Genomic DNA, 17,448 nt, shown 5'->3' on the forward strand with positions numbered 1-17,448 from the left:
TTTATAGACAGGTATCATTTATAGACAGATGTCCTTTATAGACAGGTGTCCTTTATAGACAGGTATCCTTTATAGACAGTGTCCTTTATAGACAGTGTCCTTTATAGACAGGTGTCCTTTATAGACAGGTATCATTTATAGACAGGTGTCCTTTGTAGACAGTTGTCCTTTATAGACAGGTGACCTTTATAGACAGGTATAATTTATAGACAGATGTCCTTTATAGACAGGTATCATTTATAGACAGGTGTCCTTTATAGACAGGTATCATTTATAGACAGGTGTCCTTTATAGACAGATATCCTTTATACAGAGGTCAATTACAATAAATTACACCAAATGGGGTAATTTGATATTTCTAGCAAAAATAATTCTAAGGTTGATTTTCATATTGAACCAATGCCATGATACAATATAGTAATGTGTTATATCTGTTTAATTCGGTACTGTTATTTGATGCTTGGTCTGCATAAGACAGTCAGATATAAGAGATCTTGATATTGGAATATCAGAAATATTTTTACTACCTGATGTATAAACAGAGAAGTGGGCCAGATGGTCCCTTAAACAAGTATAGCAGTATAACTCACTCAGTGGAGGTGTTAGTTTATATTACTGACTCTACATATCGTATTCAACCTAAAATTAGCCCTTTCCCCCCTCCATTCTTATAATTGTCCCTTCCAAAATAACATACCATATTCAACCTCATACCGTATTCAACCTAATATTAGCACCCTCATTCCTATAAGTGCATGTCCCTTCCCCACATAACATACCACATTCGACTTAATATTAGCGCCCCCCCCCCCCCTGGCTGTTAATAGGACGTAAAACTAAACAAACCAAAAAAAAAAAAACCAACCCATTCTTATAATTGTTCCTTCCCCAAATAACATACCGTATTCAACCTAACATTATATTAGCACCCTCATTCCTATAAGCGAATTCCCTTCCCCACATAACATACCGTATTCAACCTAAAATCAGCGCCCTCATTGCAATAAGTGTCCCTGACCCACATAACATACCATATTTAACCTAAAATCAGCGCCCTCATTCCAGAAGTGTCCCTGACCCACATAACATACCATATTTAACCTAAAATCAGCGCCCTCATTCCAATAAGTGTCCCTGACCCACATAACATACCATATTCAACCTAAAATCAGCGCCCTCATTCCAATAAGTGTCCCTGACCCACATAACATACCGTATTCAACCTAAAATCAGCGCCCTCATTCCAATAAGTGTCCCTGACCCACATAACATACCGTATTTAACCTAATTTTTGCACCTCCATTCCTATATATATCCCTGAATCCCTTTTCATGTAGAATGAATCTATGAAAACTATATGTTTCTCTATTTGATTTCTTTTTTAAACTGATTGATGACCCTTTTTACTTAGATTAATGAAAATTTGGTCCTGTTAAGTACCTGACATTTTTTTTTTTCAATTTTCAAGTGTCATGATCATGAGTGCTTATTAAATTGAATATGGTGCACACATGTTAAGAGAAAGCTGGAGAAGGTTAAAGTTACCATAGCAACACAAAATAATATATAGTTGTCTTGGTGTATTACATTTATAAATCAAGAACTAGAAATATGATTATTTTCAGATTTAATTATGATAAGGTTATTGTGAACTACCAGCAAGAATAAAAGGTTTTTGTTTTAATGAAAACACATGATGTAGGCTTAAATCTGCCACAGTAAATTAAGAAAAGTGGTGAAATATCTTGATCTGAAACAAGTATTACAGTCAACAATTGGATTGTATAATCGACTAAAAATTTACAATTGGTCGTCTGTTGGAGTTGTAAGAGTTATCCAATCTGATAATCAGTTAAGATTATCGGTTTGTTTTTTCTTGTCATTTTGCCTTGCATAACATATATAGCTAGTTGTGATTTGTGATCAATTTGTCATAACAGGGTTTGGAGGTTTGAGGAGAAGGGGGAGGGAGCGCATATTATGGGACCCTTCAAGCCCATGGCCTAGCTATAAAGATCATCATATTTTCTTGGTCCTCTGGGTGGATGCTATAGTACTTTAATATTTCAGTTATTTAACTGCTTTTCCCATTCTTTTCAAATTTAGCATCTTGGGTCTAAATCAGGTTTACTACTGTGACCAACTTTCTATATTTTGTGAGTTTTAATAGTACTATTACAGAGTGAAGTGGATTTCCATGTCAGTAATACACTGGTGTATAAAGTATAACTCTCCCGTATACTCTACGGTTCAAGTTTCAAGAATTTCTAAATTTCCATAACACACAGATTTGATATTATCAGTACCATGATGGAATGAGATTTGGCAGATGTCAAATAGTTGGCCAGAAAGTTGGCATGTATTTATATCATAACTTATACATACTTCTGACATTCTATATGTGTTCATATATTGAGGTATATATACATTGAACATAGACGTTATATCTGTTTTTATGTGTTAAGGAATCTTAAACTGTAATCAAATACCTCTCATATTTTGTAGGTGTGGCTACTTTAAACAAAAGTAGTAATTTTTCTTTGATTTTTTCTTCATATTTAAAAATATTTTCGGGAGTCAAAAATTATGTAGTTGTTAGTCCTATTTATACAGTCAGATGTGCCAGGTTTAGGAGGTGGAGGGAACGCGGAGTACCAGGAGAAAAACCACCGTCCTGTTAGAATGGTCAGTGTACTTATTAGCCCTTAAACCCCTGCCTGATTCAAACTCAACACACAAAGGTATTGGTTTTATTGTAAAATTTAATTGTCGGGACATTTTAACCAGGAAATATATTATGACTTGCATTATGGATATGACCATATTGTTGTGTGTGTGCGCAGGTACTTTTTTATTTGGAAAAAAAAAAAAAAAAAAAAAATTTACGAAAAAAACTCTGTTTTTGCATCTTCATAGTAAACAGTGAACATTGAACCAATGTAAACACACTTCATTTAATTTGCCATTTTTCAGTTGGCATTTATACTCCCACAATTGCCAACTGAATGCAGTTCAGTACTTAGGTAATCTGAACACCATTGTGGTAAAGTATACGACAAGAAGTTGTTAATTCTGAGTTCTCGTGTGATTTACAACACCTCACCTGTTTACACTATCCGGCTGTTCCGCCGAGCATGTGTTCGTTAATTAAACAAATCTTGTTAATCACTCACCTAATGTTAATGTTAAAACCAGCTTATAGACATCTTTAACCTGATCACCCCTGAAATGTTATAATGGACTGTCCCAGACCTTGAAGTAGAAGAGTCCAAATATGTCTTCGGGGGTGATTTTGTTTATACTAGTGTCTATTGAAGAAACAGCCGGTTTCTCTGAAAAGTGTTTCAACGTAATTGGATAGTGTAAACATAGAAACTGTATTGTTTGAGAACTAATTCAAAAACCAATTCTTCCAAGTGTTTGAATTTCAAGGAATCTTAATGAGAGACAATAACAGTTGTTAAAACAAATTCTGGTTCGTCTAAGTGTTTGAATTGCTAGAATATCTAAGAGTTGTAATTGTTATTGTAGTTGTTGTGTCTGCAAAAGATTATTCTTGCAGTATTTGATTGAGCTAATTTAAAGGTTGTTAGGAGGTACTTAACAGGACCAAATTTAAACTAACCGTTCACATAGTTATTGAACGAAGTTAAGAGCCCAGAATAACATGTAAATGAATGAAATGACAAATTTTTTATTCAGTATTAATATTTTCAGTCTGTATTGAATTCAAGGCAATACTGAGGTTTCAAGATCACAAAACGATGTGGGTAAGGTACCTCTATTTACCATCGGTGATTATGACATCGTCATTTGAAGTGATTTTTGTGACGTCATAATCACCGGAAGGTCGGACTAATCAATGGTAAATAGTGCCTTGTCCACATCGTTTTTGGATCTCGAAACCCCCGTATTGGTAAAGTTAATGCTTAAAAAAGGGAGAAGAGGGGGCTTAATTACTATAGGGTTGCACATGAGCTCTCCTTGGGCCATATTTTACAAGGCATATGTCATGGCAGATATTGGGGTGCCTAAAATCCAACCACCTCACTGATCGATCGACACTATGAATCATTTGTCTAAAACTAACATTGTTTTCAAATATCAATCTAGCTTGTATTAAATGATTGATGGGTATGTAAAAATTGATAGTATATTGGTTTTACAGTACAATTCATAAGAGTTGTATTTATATATGAACAGACAAAATTTACTCAGTGGCAAAATGTGGAGCCTTCTGCAACACAAAATCAGAGGGTCTGTCAAGAATTTTGGGGGCCTTCAGGGTTCCCCCCTCTCCCCATCCCTGGTCCAACAAAATCAGTGGGCCTGTAAAGAAGTTTTGGGGCCTTGGGAAACATACACCCCACCCCCACCCCATACCCCACCCATGGGGACATAACCCCCACCCCCAATCCCTGGTATGCCCCTCTCCAAGTCTTATAGTCTCAATCCAGGATTTCACAATTTACACTGTCAGTAAAACAACAAGTTACAGAAAGCCACAAACTGCAGCAACAGGCGACATCCATATAGCATGGTGATGAATGATCAGGGAGAATCTAGGGGTACCCTCATCAATATTGCACTGTACAGAGAACATGGAGGGGATCATTACCAGAGATGTGGCACCACAATCCATAGTAAGGATCGACACAGCATTCAGCATCTTCACAGAAAAATATTCATCATATTATCTTCAAATTCTTTTTTGTTGAAATTAAATAATTTTTTAATGTCTCACTCTCAAATTAGGTTAGTGCGGGGGAGGGGGGAAAGGGAGGGAAGTTAGAATCAAATTGGGATTTTTAGAATTTTATCATGACTTCCAAGTTGCAGATTCATATATGGAAGAAAATTCTGATATTTCAAGTGCCATGCTTTAGTTGCATATTCAACTGAGAACTCCAGATTTGGCAATAGATGACAGTTCTGTGTTAAAACTTGCCTTGCTGTGTTACAGGTCACATTATTCATACAAGAGATACCATATTCGACCCAGTAAGCACCCCTGTCCCTTGAAAATGCGCCCTTCTCCCTATTTCGAATCCTCAGTTTCACTTAGCTCAAAGTAAATGCATGCTGAAAAATACGACAACCAACCGTTTGTTCATTTGATTTATTTTGAAAATTGATTTAGGGCTTACTTTTAGCAGTGATCTTGTGAAAAGGTATACCGTATTCGTCCCAATAAGCGCCCAGGGCATTTAAAAAATGATCAGGTGACGAAGTTATTGCAAAATAAGACGAAGTTTTTCATGTCTTTTTTATTGGGCAAATCGAGGCTTTACAATGGGGAAAGGCGCTTATAGTTTGACACGGGCACTTATTGGGGTCGAATACGTACGGTAGTCCATATTTGGGCTGGGAGTGGCTCTGGATTTTTTCCTTCAGTTATGTAAGCGCGATGGGAGCTTATTGGGTCCAAATACGGTAATAACTTGTAGATTGACAGGTTTTATGAACTTATGGAAACTAAAATTTTAAATTAAAGGATAAGTCAAAATGGAGGCCGTGTGTGTCGGTGTATTATAGTTGACATTTAACAGAACAGTTTTTATGGTGAAGGTTAATTCCATACACATATAAAGTTGACATGTTTCTTTCATGGATAATGTAATGATGTATGATCATTCTGTTCATCTAAAATATGATTTCCTCAAAAGAAAAAGGAAATTATGAAAAAAAGTTTCTAGACATTTTATTGACTGTAACACGTTCTGCCTGATTGAAATGACAGGATCAAATACTGTACCTTCTCACCCGATATATTGACAAAATGGCATGGCTGCTATTGATCTGGGTGAGTCCATTTAGCTTTGTAGGGGGCACCACAAACCTTGATAGATAAAACAAGATCTTCTACTTCTCATTTTTGGCTGGCATTCTGATTATAATTACTTTATTGAAAACTAACTTATAGTTATGTCACAGAGAGGCTAAGACTGAACAATACAATAACAGGGATTTTCTTAATTGGGAAAGGAACCTTTTTACTTTATTTTGGGAATAAATTTGGTGATTAGGATAGAAATTCTTTGTATTAACCTGTATTGGGAATTTCAATAAAATTTGAAATAATTTTCATTGGGAATGGGGCTCATTATTTATCCTAAAAAGCTCCCAGGAAAAGTTCTGAGCTGATGAACTTAGTAAGGTTTTGTAGATATAATTCATTCACCCCTGATATTTCACAATGGACTAGTATTTGATTTAGAACAGCCTAAATTTGTCTTTAGAGGTGGATGGGTTAAAATACTGTATTTTAAGAGACAATAATTAAGAACTTAGTATGAGAGAAATACACTGAAATATACATGCATCAGGGAATTTGAATCCCATGCGAGGCAGTTGCCGGGTATTGACCATTGGTCGGTGGTTTTTCTACAGGTACTCCGGCTTTCCTCTACCAACAAATCTGGCATGTCCTTAAATGAACCTGCTTGTTGCTATAAGCTATAACGAAGGTACTAATAGAACAGACCAGACTTGTAGTTCCTACCCCAAAGATCAGCTGATGGGGGGAGGGGGGATAATGAGGCACTTATGCTAATCAGACAGTTATGTTGTAATTATATGGAGGAGAGTGATACACTGCACACATGGAGGCAGGTTTGTCATTGTGGAGAAATTCTCTTGGTGGCCAGATGTTTGCCTGATGTGTTCATGAATGGGCTCAACACAGCTACACCAGGCCTAGCTACAGCTGATGGAGCATGGTTAGCTTTATAATGGAACAGATACACACGTTACATAGTATGGTTAACTTAACGATGATATAGATACACAGGTTACAATAAAACTGATGAGGGAGTTTTTATGAAATGTCCATGTCTGTGCTTGTCCTGTCTAACTGTCTTAATGTTAATCATTGTCTTTAATTTCTTTTGAGTTCAGTTATCCCTATACTATAGATTTTAGATCTTGAAAAATTCATGATTTAACCATTTCTCAAAATTTCGCAGATAAAATTTTTGTGATCATACCCATGTCTTGTGAAGATGAGAAAAAGTTATGTTGTGAAAATACCCGCTATACAGTATTTTCATTATCAGAAAATTGTGTATCCACGTCACATGTGCAGCAACAATTTCGGTGCCGCGACCTTCACCTTTAGTTGTAGGTCGATTTGCATGTAACCCTGTAACTGACATATGTTTTTACTTGGAGAGAAAATAAATCTGTCCAATAGCCATGAGTGTTAGCAGATTTTCTCCTTTACACCCCAGTGAAGCTTTGACAATTGTGTTATCTTTGAATCAGAGTTCAGAGTGACATAAGGACTCTTGTTGCACTCATTGCTGTGTCAGAACCCTGAAGTGAGATTTGACAATCTTGAGGCCAAACAACACATGGGTATCATCTTAATCTTGTTTGTCACTGAGGCCATACATCTGGCAAAAAAAATCCAATGCTTATTAGTCAATAGGGACTTTAATTGAATGTTTGATGACGTTTTATGGCTTATTTGTAAAGTGAAATGCTGGCAAAGATCTTAGTTGTCATGGAGACTGCATCAAATCTAAGTGTTAGTTGTCATGGAGGCTGCATCAAATGTCAGTATAAATTGTCATGGAGACTGCATTAAATACCAGTGTTTGTTGTTATGGGGACTGCATCAAATCTTAGTGTTAGTTGTCATGGAGACTGCATCAGATCTCAGTGTTAGTTGTCATGTAGACTGTATAAAATCTGTGTGTTAGTTGTCATGGAGACTGCATCAAATCTGAGTGTTAGTTGTCATGGAGACTGCATCAAATCTGAGTGTTAGTTGTCATAGAGACTGCATCAAATCTCAGTGTTAGTTGTCATGGAGACTGCATCAAATTTCAGTGTTAGTTGTCATGGAGGCTGCTTCAAATGTCAGTATAAGTTGTCATGGAGACTGCATTAAATACCAGTGTTTGTTGTTATGGGGACTGCATCAAATCTGAGTGTTAGTTGTCATGGAGACTGCATAAAATCTGGGTGTTGCCATGGAGACTACAACAAATTTCAATGTTAGTTGTTGCAAATCTTCATCAAATCTGGGTGATTTTTGTCATGTAGACTGTATAAATCTGTGTGTTAGTTGTCATGGAGACTCATCAAATCTGAGTGTTAGTTGTCATGGAGACTGCATCAAATCTGAGTGTTAGTTGTCATGGAGACTGCATCAAATCTGAGTGTTAGTTGTCATGGAGACTGCATCAAATCTCAGTGTTAGTTGTCATGGAGACTGCATCAAATCTCAGTGTTAGTTGTCATGGAGACTGCATCAAATTTCAGTGTTAGTTGTCATTGAGACTGCATCAAATTTCAGTGTTAGTTGTCATGGAGACTACATCAGATTTCAGTGTTAGTTGTCATGGATACTGAATCAAATCTGAGTGTTGGTTTCATGGAGGCCATATCTGATCTATGATACCATAGGTATCGTCCTACATCTATAATACATGTACCTGCAGTCTGCTTATATACAATCAATCTTCTTTTAAAGTTGTCATGGATACTAAATACTATTTTAGTGTTATTTGTTATAGAGAGCACATCAGATTTATTAATCTTGTGTATCACAATGAGAGACTTAAGACAATGAATCTAAGTCTTAATTGTTTGATAATCTTTCCAACTGGCTTACTGCAAGCTATACAGCAAGTGTAGAGATAAGCCCTGATCATGTACAGTGTTCAGAGCAGCTAATCCTTCAGTGTTGTGAAAGTTTGTTATCTGCTTTTGGTATTGGAAACATGATGAGAGGATCTGTTAGTGGCAGAGTAGGAATACTCTGATTCTTCTGATGTTTGAGTTGTTAAGTTAAGTGTCAGACATTGAACCACTAGTTCTCCAACCCTGGGACATTCTTCCATTGACCATCTTTTGCTGGGTTGTTGTGGTTGAGTTTTCAAGATGTCTGACGTTCTACCATTAGCTCTCCAACTTTGAGTCACTTTTGCAGTGGCTGAGTGGTTAAGGTGTCTGACATTCTACCACTAGCCCTCCACCTCTGGGTCACAGTGGCTGAATAGTTAAGGTGTCTGACATTCTACCACTAGCCCTCCACCTCTGGGTCACAGTGGCTGAGTATTCTACCACTAGCCCTCCACCTCTGGGTCACAGTGGCTGAGTAGTTAAGGTGTCTGACAATCTACCACTAACCCTCTGTCTCTGGGTTCAGTGGCTGAGTGGTTAAGGTGTCTGACATTCTACATCTAGCCCTCCACCGGAGGGTCAGAGTGGCTCACCTCTGGGCTGTGAATCAGAAACCTTCATGGCGCAGGTATTGTCTGTAGGACGATGATTCTTCCCCAATACATGTACCATGGTATTTGCTCAATCTTCAGTATTTTATTATCAACCCATGAATTGTCATTGTAAATTTTCATTATTAAAAGATGAATAATATAATATAAACCAAATATCTGTCCATTTAGATTGGATCATACTATAATGTTTCGTCCATTACTGATCGAGTTATATTTCGTAATTTGCCATTTTATGAAATAAATAGGATATGTTACCATGGTAACTTACTGTGTATTAGGAGATGTTACTATGGTAATTAACTTCTCTGTTTTAAATCTCACGAATCAGGATTGAACATAGCAGTTCACTGACAAATATAGTATATGATGAAGTGTAAAAGCCATAATAACAGGTTCCCCATAGCGGTAACACTGGTATATATCACAACATTTATAACATGGGATAATTGGGTGATGGCTTGGATTATTATCAAAATGTCAGATTACTCTGTCGACAAATGTCATGACTTTGACATTTTGGATTTCTTTTCCTAAATATAGAACTAATCCTATTGTCATGTATTTTTCTGATACAGACTAGGAGCAGAACTGACTTAATTAATGCATTCACCCCTGATGACACATTTAGACTCTCCTAAATCATGGACTAGATCAGTCCATTATGAAATTTCAGGGGGTGAATGAGTGAACATATACTGTTTGCATGTAAGATATGATTTGAGATTTAAGATAAATCATCAACAGAATTATGTCATTGAATGATAAGTTGATAAGTGAGTTTGAAGTCATTAGAAAGTGTTCTCCAAAGTAAATGTAAAATCACCCCTGTAAACACATTTGGTCTATTCTCATTCTAAGACTGGAAGGGTTCATCATGAAATTTAAGGGGTGACTATAATAATGAAGTGATATAAAGAGCAATGTTAAGAGTGTTCCAATTTATTCCGATTTGATTTATTTAAGGTTTATTTATTTATTTATCTATTTTATTTATCTATTCTTCTATTTATTTATTTGCAGATATGAAGATGCTAGAAAGGGCAGATTACTGTTTATGTAAGTTTCTTTTATTCTAATAATTTACCATACAAACTGATATCTATGGTGTTAATTTAACGGAGATTTTTGTCTTGTTTGATACCTACTCAACATTGTTTATATATACCGTATGTTCAACCCAATAAGCGCCCTGGATGCTTAAAGATGCTCCACCGCCGACAGAGCATAAATGATATTCATCATTTTAACAATAATTGGTGTTTAATCGTGTATATATATATGTCTAATTAACACAGAAAATAATATGAAATAATTTATTTTGCCTTTGGTGCATGCGCAATCAGTACTTCATTCCATATAGGATATAGTGCCACGGATTTTTTTCGGGATGCAAATAATTATTTTTCTAATGTTTAACTTGAAGTAAAATTAGGAGCTTGACCTTTTCAATGGAGATAATGGTGTAAAGTAAGTATTTTTTGTAACCGAAGAAAAATACTAAATCGTCTGCTCCTGTTTTAGATAGTGAAAAAACACCATTTGTCAGCGGTGGAACATCTTTAAAAATGGAAAAAAGTAAGGAGTACTCAGAGAAAAACCTGGTTTACTATATTAGGTTTCTATCAAGTCAATCAGTGATTCAATGAGAAGCTGATTGAAGCTGTTTGATTTGATTGGTCGAGATTGATAGAGAACAATATTGATTGGTCGAGATTGATAGAGAACGATATTGATTGGTCGAGATTGATAGAGAACAATATTGATTGGTCGAGATTGATAGAGAACGATATTGATTGGTCGAGATTGATAGAGAACGATATTGATTGGTCGAGATTGATAGAGAACAATATTGATTGGTCGAGATTGATAGAGAACAATAGTGATTGGTCGAGATTGATAGAGAACGATATTGATTGGTCGAGATTGATAGAGAAGAGAACGATATTGATTAGTCGAGATTGATAGAGAACGATATTGATTGGTCGAGATTGATAGAGAACAATATTTCCAGTGATCAAAGGTTTACTGGAGAGCTAATGGAAAAGATGGATCTTATTGTGACAAGTGCTCTGTGTACAGCGCAAACAGAAATAATTTACAGTCAACAATCAACCGATCACCACAAATACTCGTCTCCGGAGTCCTCATCTCCCGTTTTGTTTACAAGCACCTGGTCACATGGTCGGAGGGATATGTTGCTATGGTTTCTAATCAAATCCTAATCCGCAGATGGATTTGATTGCTTTTTCTCTAGGCAGGTATTTTAAGATGACAGGAAATTGTTTAGCAGTAAAAGTTTTCAATGAATTATCATGTTTTGTTTAATCATACACGTTATGAATTGAAGCCGGGAGTCATATTATAACACTTTATTATTTTTCACATTATATAGGCCTTAAATATAACCTAAACAATAGGTGGTTGGGAGGATGATTTCATACCTTTTTGAATATAATCTGGTAAACATAGTTGTTTGTAAATATTCTCACAATATAGACTTATTTATTATATCATTTTATCATTAAATTCCAATAAATTGGATATTGAAAGGGCTGATGAGTGGTCTAGTGGTTAGGATGTTCTAACAATACCATCACAAGCCCTCCATTCAATAGTATTGAGTTTGAAATCAATGTTATAGGCAGTTGCCAAGTAGTGGTTATAGGTTGATGGTTTTTCTCCTGGCACTCTGACTTTACTCCACCTCTTAACTCTGGCATATGTCCTTATATGGCCCTAGCTGTTAATAGGATGTTTAAGTAAATGACTAGATGATGAGACATTGATATGTCTCCATAAAATGAAGTAGTGTACCGTATATATATTTGTATGTATTCATTTGAAAAAATATGCTTGTGCATTTTTGCTTTCAATAGACTACTGACTGCAGTTATAGTTCGGATAATCAATGAGCTAAAAAGGCTTGGCCATCAGACCATATCTGGACTTTTATTTGCTTAGAATTTTTCTGTTGAATTAATTCTCCATTCTTAATGAAGATTGTCTATCAAGGCTTCGGAGATCAGATTAAGAAATCCTAAATCTCAGTTAATCTGATATTTACATGATATCATAGAAAGCTGAAATCAGCAATACTTCAAACTGACTTACTTTCGCGATGAATTGATTTAACATTTTCATGCCCTAATGATTTTTCACGGTTATTAAATTTCGAGCTTTAGAGTATTCTGGTTCTACTGTGCAATTTGGGTTACTGTGAATCATTATTTTTTTGTGGGGGTTTAATTTTCATTGATTTTGGTTTTTTGACCAAATTCAAAGAATTTATGTCCCCATTACAGTTGATCTTTTTAATGAACGTTCGGTAAGTGTAAGTGTTCATAGGATCACATCATATAGATCTATTTTAGGAAGTACGATAAAAATTTCAAAGCACCAGTTAAAAAATATTCGACAACTTATACTTAGATAAGCCCAAAACAATTTTTCTTTGGATATTTTCGGCAATTTATATCGCTATCCAAATCTGCAGAATTCAATCACATGCCAAAGTATGTTGGTTTTCACTAAACTACCAAAATAATTGATCCATTAAAATCACATGTAACAAATCTGAGACAAATGTAGCATTAGAATTCAGACGAGACCTTGTTATCACACGCCTATATTATAACGGTGAAATGGCAGACGTCTAGAGTAAATAACACTTCACGGTATTGTTGGTGTATCCCAGCACTAGACTAATTGTCCCTTTGTTTAACTTAATCAATGTATGCAGAGTCCATATAGATGTTATCTTATCATAGAGAGAGTCCCGACTAGTGGCTAATAAAACCTGATTACCCTATCAAACAATTTGGAACATTCCAAATGAAACAGAGGTAGAATCCATTTTCAAAATTAAGGGATTCCAGGTATATATATATAAGACAGGGGATATGTATTCCGGATCTCTTAGACATGTAATTTGGATTCATTAATAAATTTTAATATAATTGCTGATAAAAATTCTGCCCCACCCTTAAACGTTCGTATCAGAGAGGGAAATGTTCCAAAAAATTGATTAACATAAATGTAGCACATTTAGATGGTGTTAGGTGTAACACCATGTCGACAGAAACACTTAACACAGTTAGAGTGCTCGGAAATTATCTATAGTCAATTTCAGCATATTTTTCTGTCGATAAGATTTTAAATCAATTACACAAATGGTTTAACTCATTCACGCTTGAAATTACACATAGACCCTTCTAAATCAAAGACTAGACCAGTCCATTATGAAATTTCAGGTATGAAGAAGTAAATACTTTATGCTAAATGTTATAACTTTTCAAAATAGATAATTCACAATGGCATATATATGTCCTTGTAGTAGGTCTCCTTTTTTTTGTCGTGGCCCTTCCCTTAACCCCACACTCAACCCCAATCCTCGTCACAAAATGTAGGACACATCATAATGATGATGCATCAATAATTTCCTGGCTTAGTTTATAAAGATCATAGAGAGAGCTTTTATTTCCTACATAGAGGATCTTACAAAAAATTATTTTACGATTTTGATAAATTTCATATTACATAGTCATTAGTGTAAGATTCTATTTATCACATAACTGTTATTAATATAAATGCAAATATAAGCGAAACTTTTAATTTCATCTCTATATAAAAAAGCAGAAATCATGGCTCGGATGTGATGTTTCCGTCTACTGAGACAATCATGCGAAGTCATATATAGACTATGACGTCAAAACTACATATGATGTCATAATAATAGTGTTATTACAAATGTGTCTTACGATATTCATGACATGGCCGTTGACATTTTAGCGGAAAAGATATCACCTTCTGACTGACTTTTCCGCTACTGCAAGGTCCCTCTATAAAGGTGTGGGAAACCAAATCAGGTACGACCGACCATCGATTATGTCTTGTCAAAAATTATTCCGATCAAACACGGCTTTGACACATACCTGGGTGTTAGTAGGGGATGTTATTCTAGCTGTAGACGTCCAGTTTTTAACTTTTTAACCATTATTTAATCAGATAGATGCATTTGAATCCAATGTTGACAATTTCTCGGCTAAAATCGAGCGACATTTTGTAAACTACCGCCGCGCATGCGCCAGTCTCCGAGAACATTACTTGTGAGGCCCATTAGGGGTGATGATATTTCCATTATGTCTTGCAGGCCTACAAATGTTCATACAACACATACAATGGATAGACAAGCAATTTGATTATAAATATATATAAAAACATGAAAAAGAGGAAAAGAACTTTTTTTATTTTATTCTTTAAGTTAAAAAGATGTAAAAAAAAAAAAAAAAAACATAGTTTGTTTGAAAAACTGTTCAATTCATCATCAGCATCTGTATTTTTTGGAAAGTTTTATTTTTTATTGTTTTTATTTTTAGAATGATTAATTATTATCTTTTATGTCAAACTTATTGAATTTACATTTATTTGGAAAGTGCATACATGTGTTTCCATTTTTCTCAAAACTCAACTGCAGGATTTTTCTGTAGTTTGTTTACATGTACATGTAAGCCCTACAACATTAAACATAATAAACCAAGCTAATTATAAAGTTTAAACTTGATTTGAATTGTAGGTGATTTTCTTTGATGTCAAATTAAATTCTGATTGATTGGAAATGGAAGATATTCTTGATGTTTTCTTCATCAACACACATTAACATGGTAAAGTTATTTGGAAATGCAGAATATAATTTATATAAAATGTGGCTTGTGTATCGACAGAAGAAATGCACGTGTATGAAATTTTATTGATATTGATTATAAGTATATAAAGATTATATGTATTGACATATTCATTTATGAATTATAAAAAATATGAGAACAGAGAAAATCACGAATAGTTTCTGATGCTAGAATTTATAAGAATATTTCCACAAATTTCCATTCTAAATGATAATGTCAAAGTCAAAATTGTATTACCCATGCGTTCTACAATTTATAAATATACATGTACTGTGTGCATTGTTAAAAAATGCAAAAAAAAAAATCAATAAAAAATCATGGACAATATGTCAAGACATATTGGAATCAGACAAGATAAGAGTCATTTACTTAAGAAATATATCATTAATTATGAAAAGAAATCTGATACAAATCATTTATTTATTTTATATAGGCCTATATATATTTGTTTAATCTTAAATTAATTTCTTACTACCCATTTCATTTCTCAGAATGCTTAAAGAAACTTAAATATTGTGTATTCATTTTAGTGATTTTACTATTTGATTTCATTTTAAAAATGACATCGCCAAAATACCCGAATTTTTAGACCTACTCCTTTCATATGACTCATATATGAGTGTCCCCCATGGGGCCTCACAAGTAATGTTCTCGGAGACTGGCGCATGCGCGGCGGTAGTTTACAAAATGTCGCTCGATTTTAGCCGAGAAATTGTCAACATTGGATTCAAATGCATCTATCTGATTAAATAATGGTTAAAAAGTTAAAAACTGGACGTCTACAGCTAGAATAACATCCCCTACTAACACCCAGGTATGTGTCAAAGCCGTGTTTGATCGGAATAATTTTTGACAAGACATAATCGATGGTCGGTCGTACCTGATTTGGTTTCCCACACCTTTATAGAGGGACCTTGCAGTAGCGGAAAAGTCAGTCAGAAGGTGATATCTTTTATTACAAATGTGTCTTACGATATTCATGACATGGCCGTATGACATTTTAGCTGTCTGTAACTTTTAGACTGGCCATCGGACCCTAAGTTGTGAATTAGAATCTTCTCAACAGAATGTTATCCACCTTCCATTCCTGTTACCAGGCAGCTTGCCAAAACCTGTACTTTACCTACTCTATGTGCAGAAAAGAAAGTTTATTGGTAAATTTGGAAACTATAGAGTAATTTACAATTCAATATAGACACGAGGAAGATTTATGTGGGTTGATGATCTATTGAGTTTCTGAAGCTGCTTAAATAATAGATGGATGTATTTTAGTAGATGAAATAACAAATAACTATAGTTTGTATTTTGTTAACTGGACATACCTCTGAAAACACAATGAACTCTTCCAGTTCTGAAGCCGGAAGATCTTATTATTAAATTTTAGGGACAATTCACTTAGAGTCTATATTTGAAATCCCTGATGAATCCCAATTTATTGCAGAGAATTTAAATATCAAATAAAGAATATCAATATATAATATCGAGTGTCAAATATAACAGTGAGGAAGATGGAGGGTAAAATCCTGATTACTCAAGTTGACAATGGTACAAAAAATGGTACATTAGAAAAATTTTGATGTTTACTGATGGAAAAATGCTGAGATAAAAAGTACCATCAAAATTAATATATCTGTTTTGATAATAATCCTTAATTGAACCTACTTATATTTAAATTTTATTTAATGCTTTATTTCTAAGAAGCTTAATTTTCCAAAAGCGTACTTATGATTTTAACTATAACCTTTGACCTTTTTCAGTCATTAATTTTCATGATTTCAAAAACAGGGTTTATAATGGAATATAATGATTATAAATGGGGGTGTTTTGTTAACTTAAGATTATGTTGCTCTTTAAAAGTGAGGTAGTTTGATATCCAATCTTAAGTCTCTGAAAACTATTTCTTGGAGCCTGCTATAACTAAGATCATGTTGTTGCCAAATAAACCGTTTCTGAACAGCTATAAAGATTGCACTCCAAGAAATGAGTAACCAATTAAATATGGTGAATTTGATCGCTATATTACTTCAGTTATATTTTCATTATCCCTGTGCTCATGAATTATGAATAATAAAGAGTTTTGCGTTTGTTGAAAGTGGCTATTAAATTGATCATCCTTGCTAAAATTTGTTCCATGCAATAATTAATTTGGCGAAGCTTTCGGAATCCATAAAGCTGAGTTTATCACTGAAACACAGTCTGTGTTATAAAGTACACTATTGCTTTAGTCGAACCTGTATATAATAGATACCAGAGGACACAGCAAAAGCATCCTTTATAGACAGGTGTCCTTTATAGACAGGTGTCCCTTTTACAGAGGTAAAATATAAGGTGAATTGTATCAACTGAAGAAGTTACTGAGTCTGTCCTTTATAGACAAGTGTCCTTTATAGACAGGCGTCCTTTATAGACAAGTGTCCTTTATAGACAGGCGTCCTTTATAGACAAGTGTCCTTTATAGACAGGCGTCCTTTATAGACAGGTGTCCTTTATACAGATCTCAATTTTATAGTTAATTGCACAAA

At 34.7% G+C, this 17,448-nt stretch overlaps 1 protein-coding gene across 8 annotated transcripts in view; it reads left to right on the forward strand.

The window, feature by feature from the left end:
* The window catches only part of LOC138306039 (sodium- and chloride-dependent GABA transporter 2-like), a 93,440-nt gene that overhangs the window by 35,568 nt on the left and 40,424 nt on the right, over positions 1–17,448 (forward strand). For all 8 annotated transcript variants that reach the window (XM_069246371.1, XM_069246370.1, XM_069246374.1 and 5 more), the window contains one exon: positions 10,266–10,301. The gene's annotated coding sequence lies outside the window, so the exon portion shown is untranslated. The remainder of the gene's footprint in view (positions 1–10,265; positions 10,302–17,448) is intronic.

Source organism: Argopecten irradians, chromosome 13 (genome assembly GCF_041381155.1).
Source record: "Argopecten irradians isolate NY chromosome 13, Ai_NY, whole genome shotgun sequence".
Taxonomy (NCBI): Eukaryota; Metazoa; Mollusca; class Bivalvia; order Pectinida; family Pectinidae; genus Argopecten; species Argopecten irradians.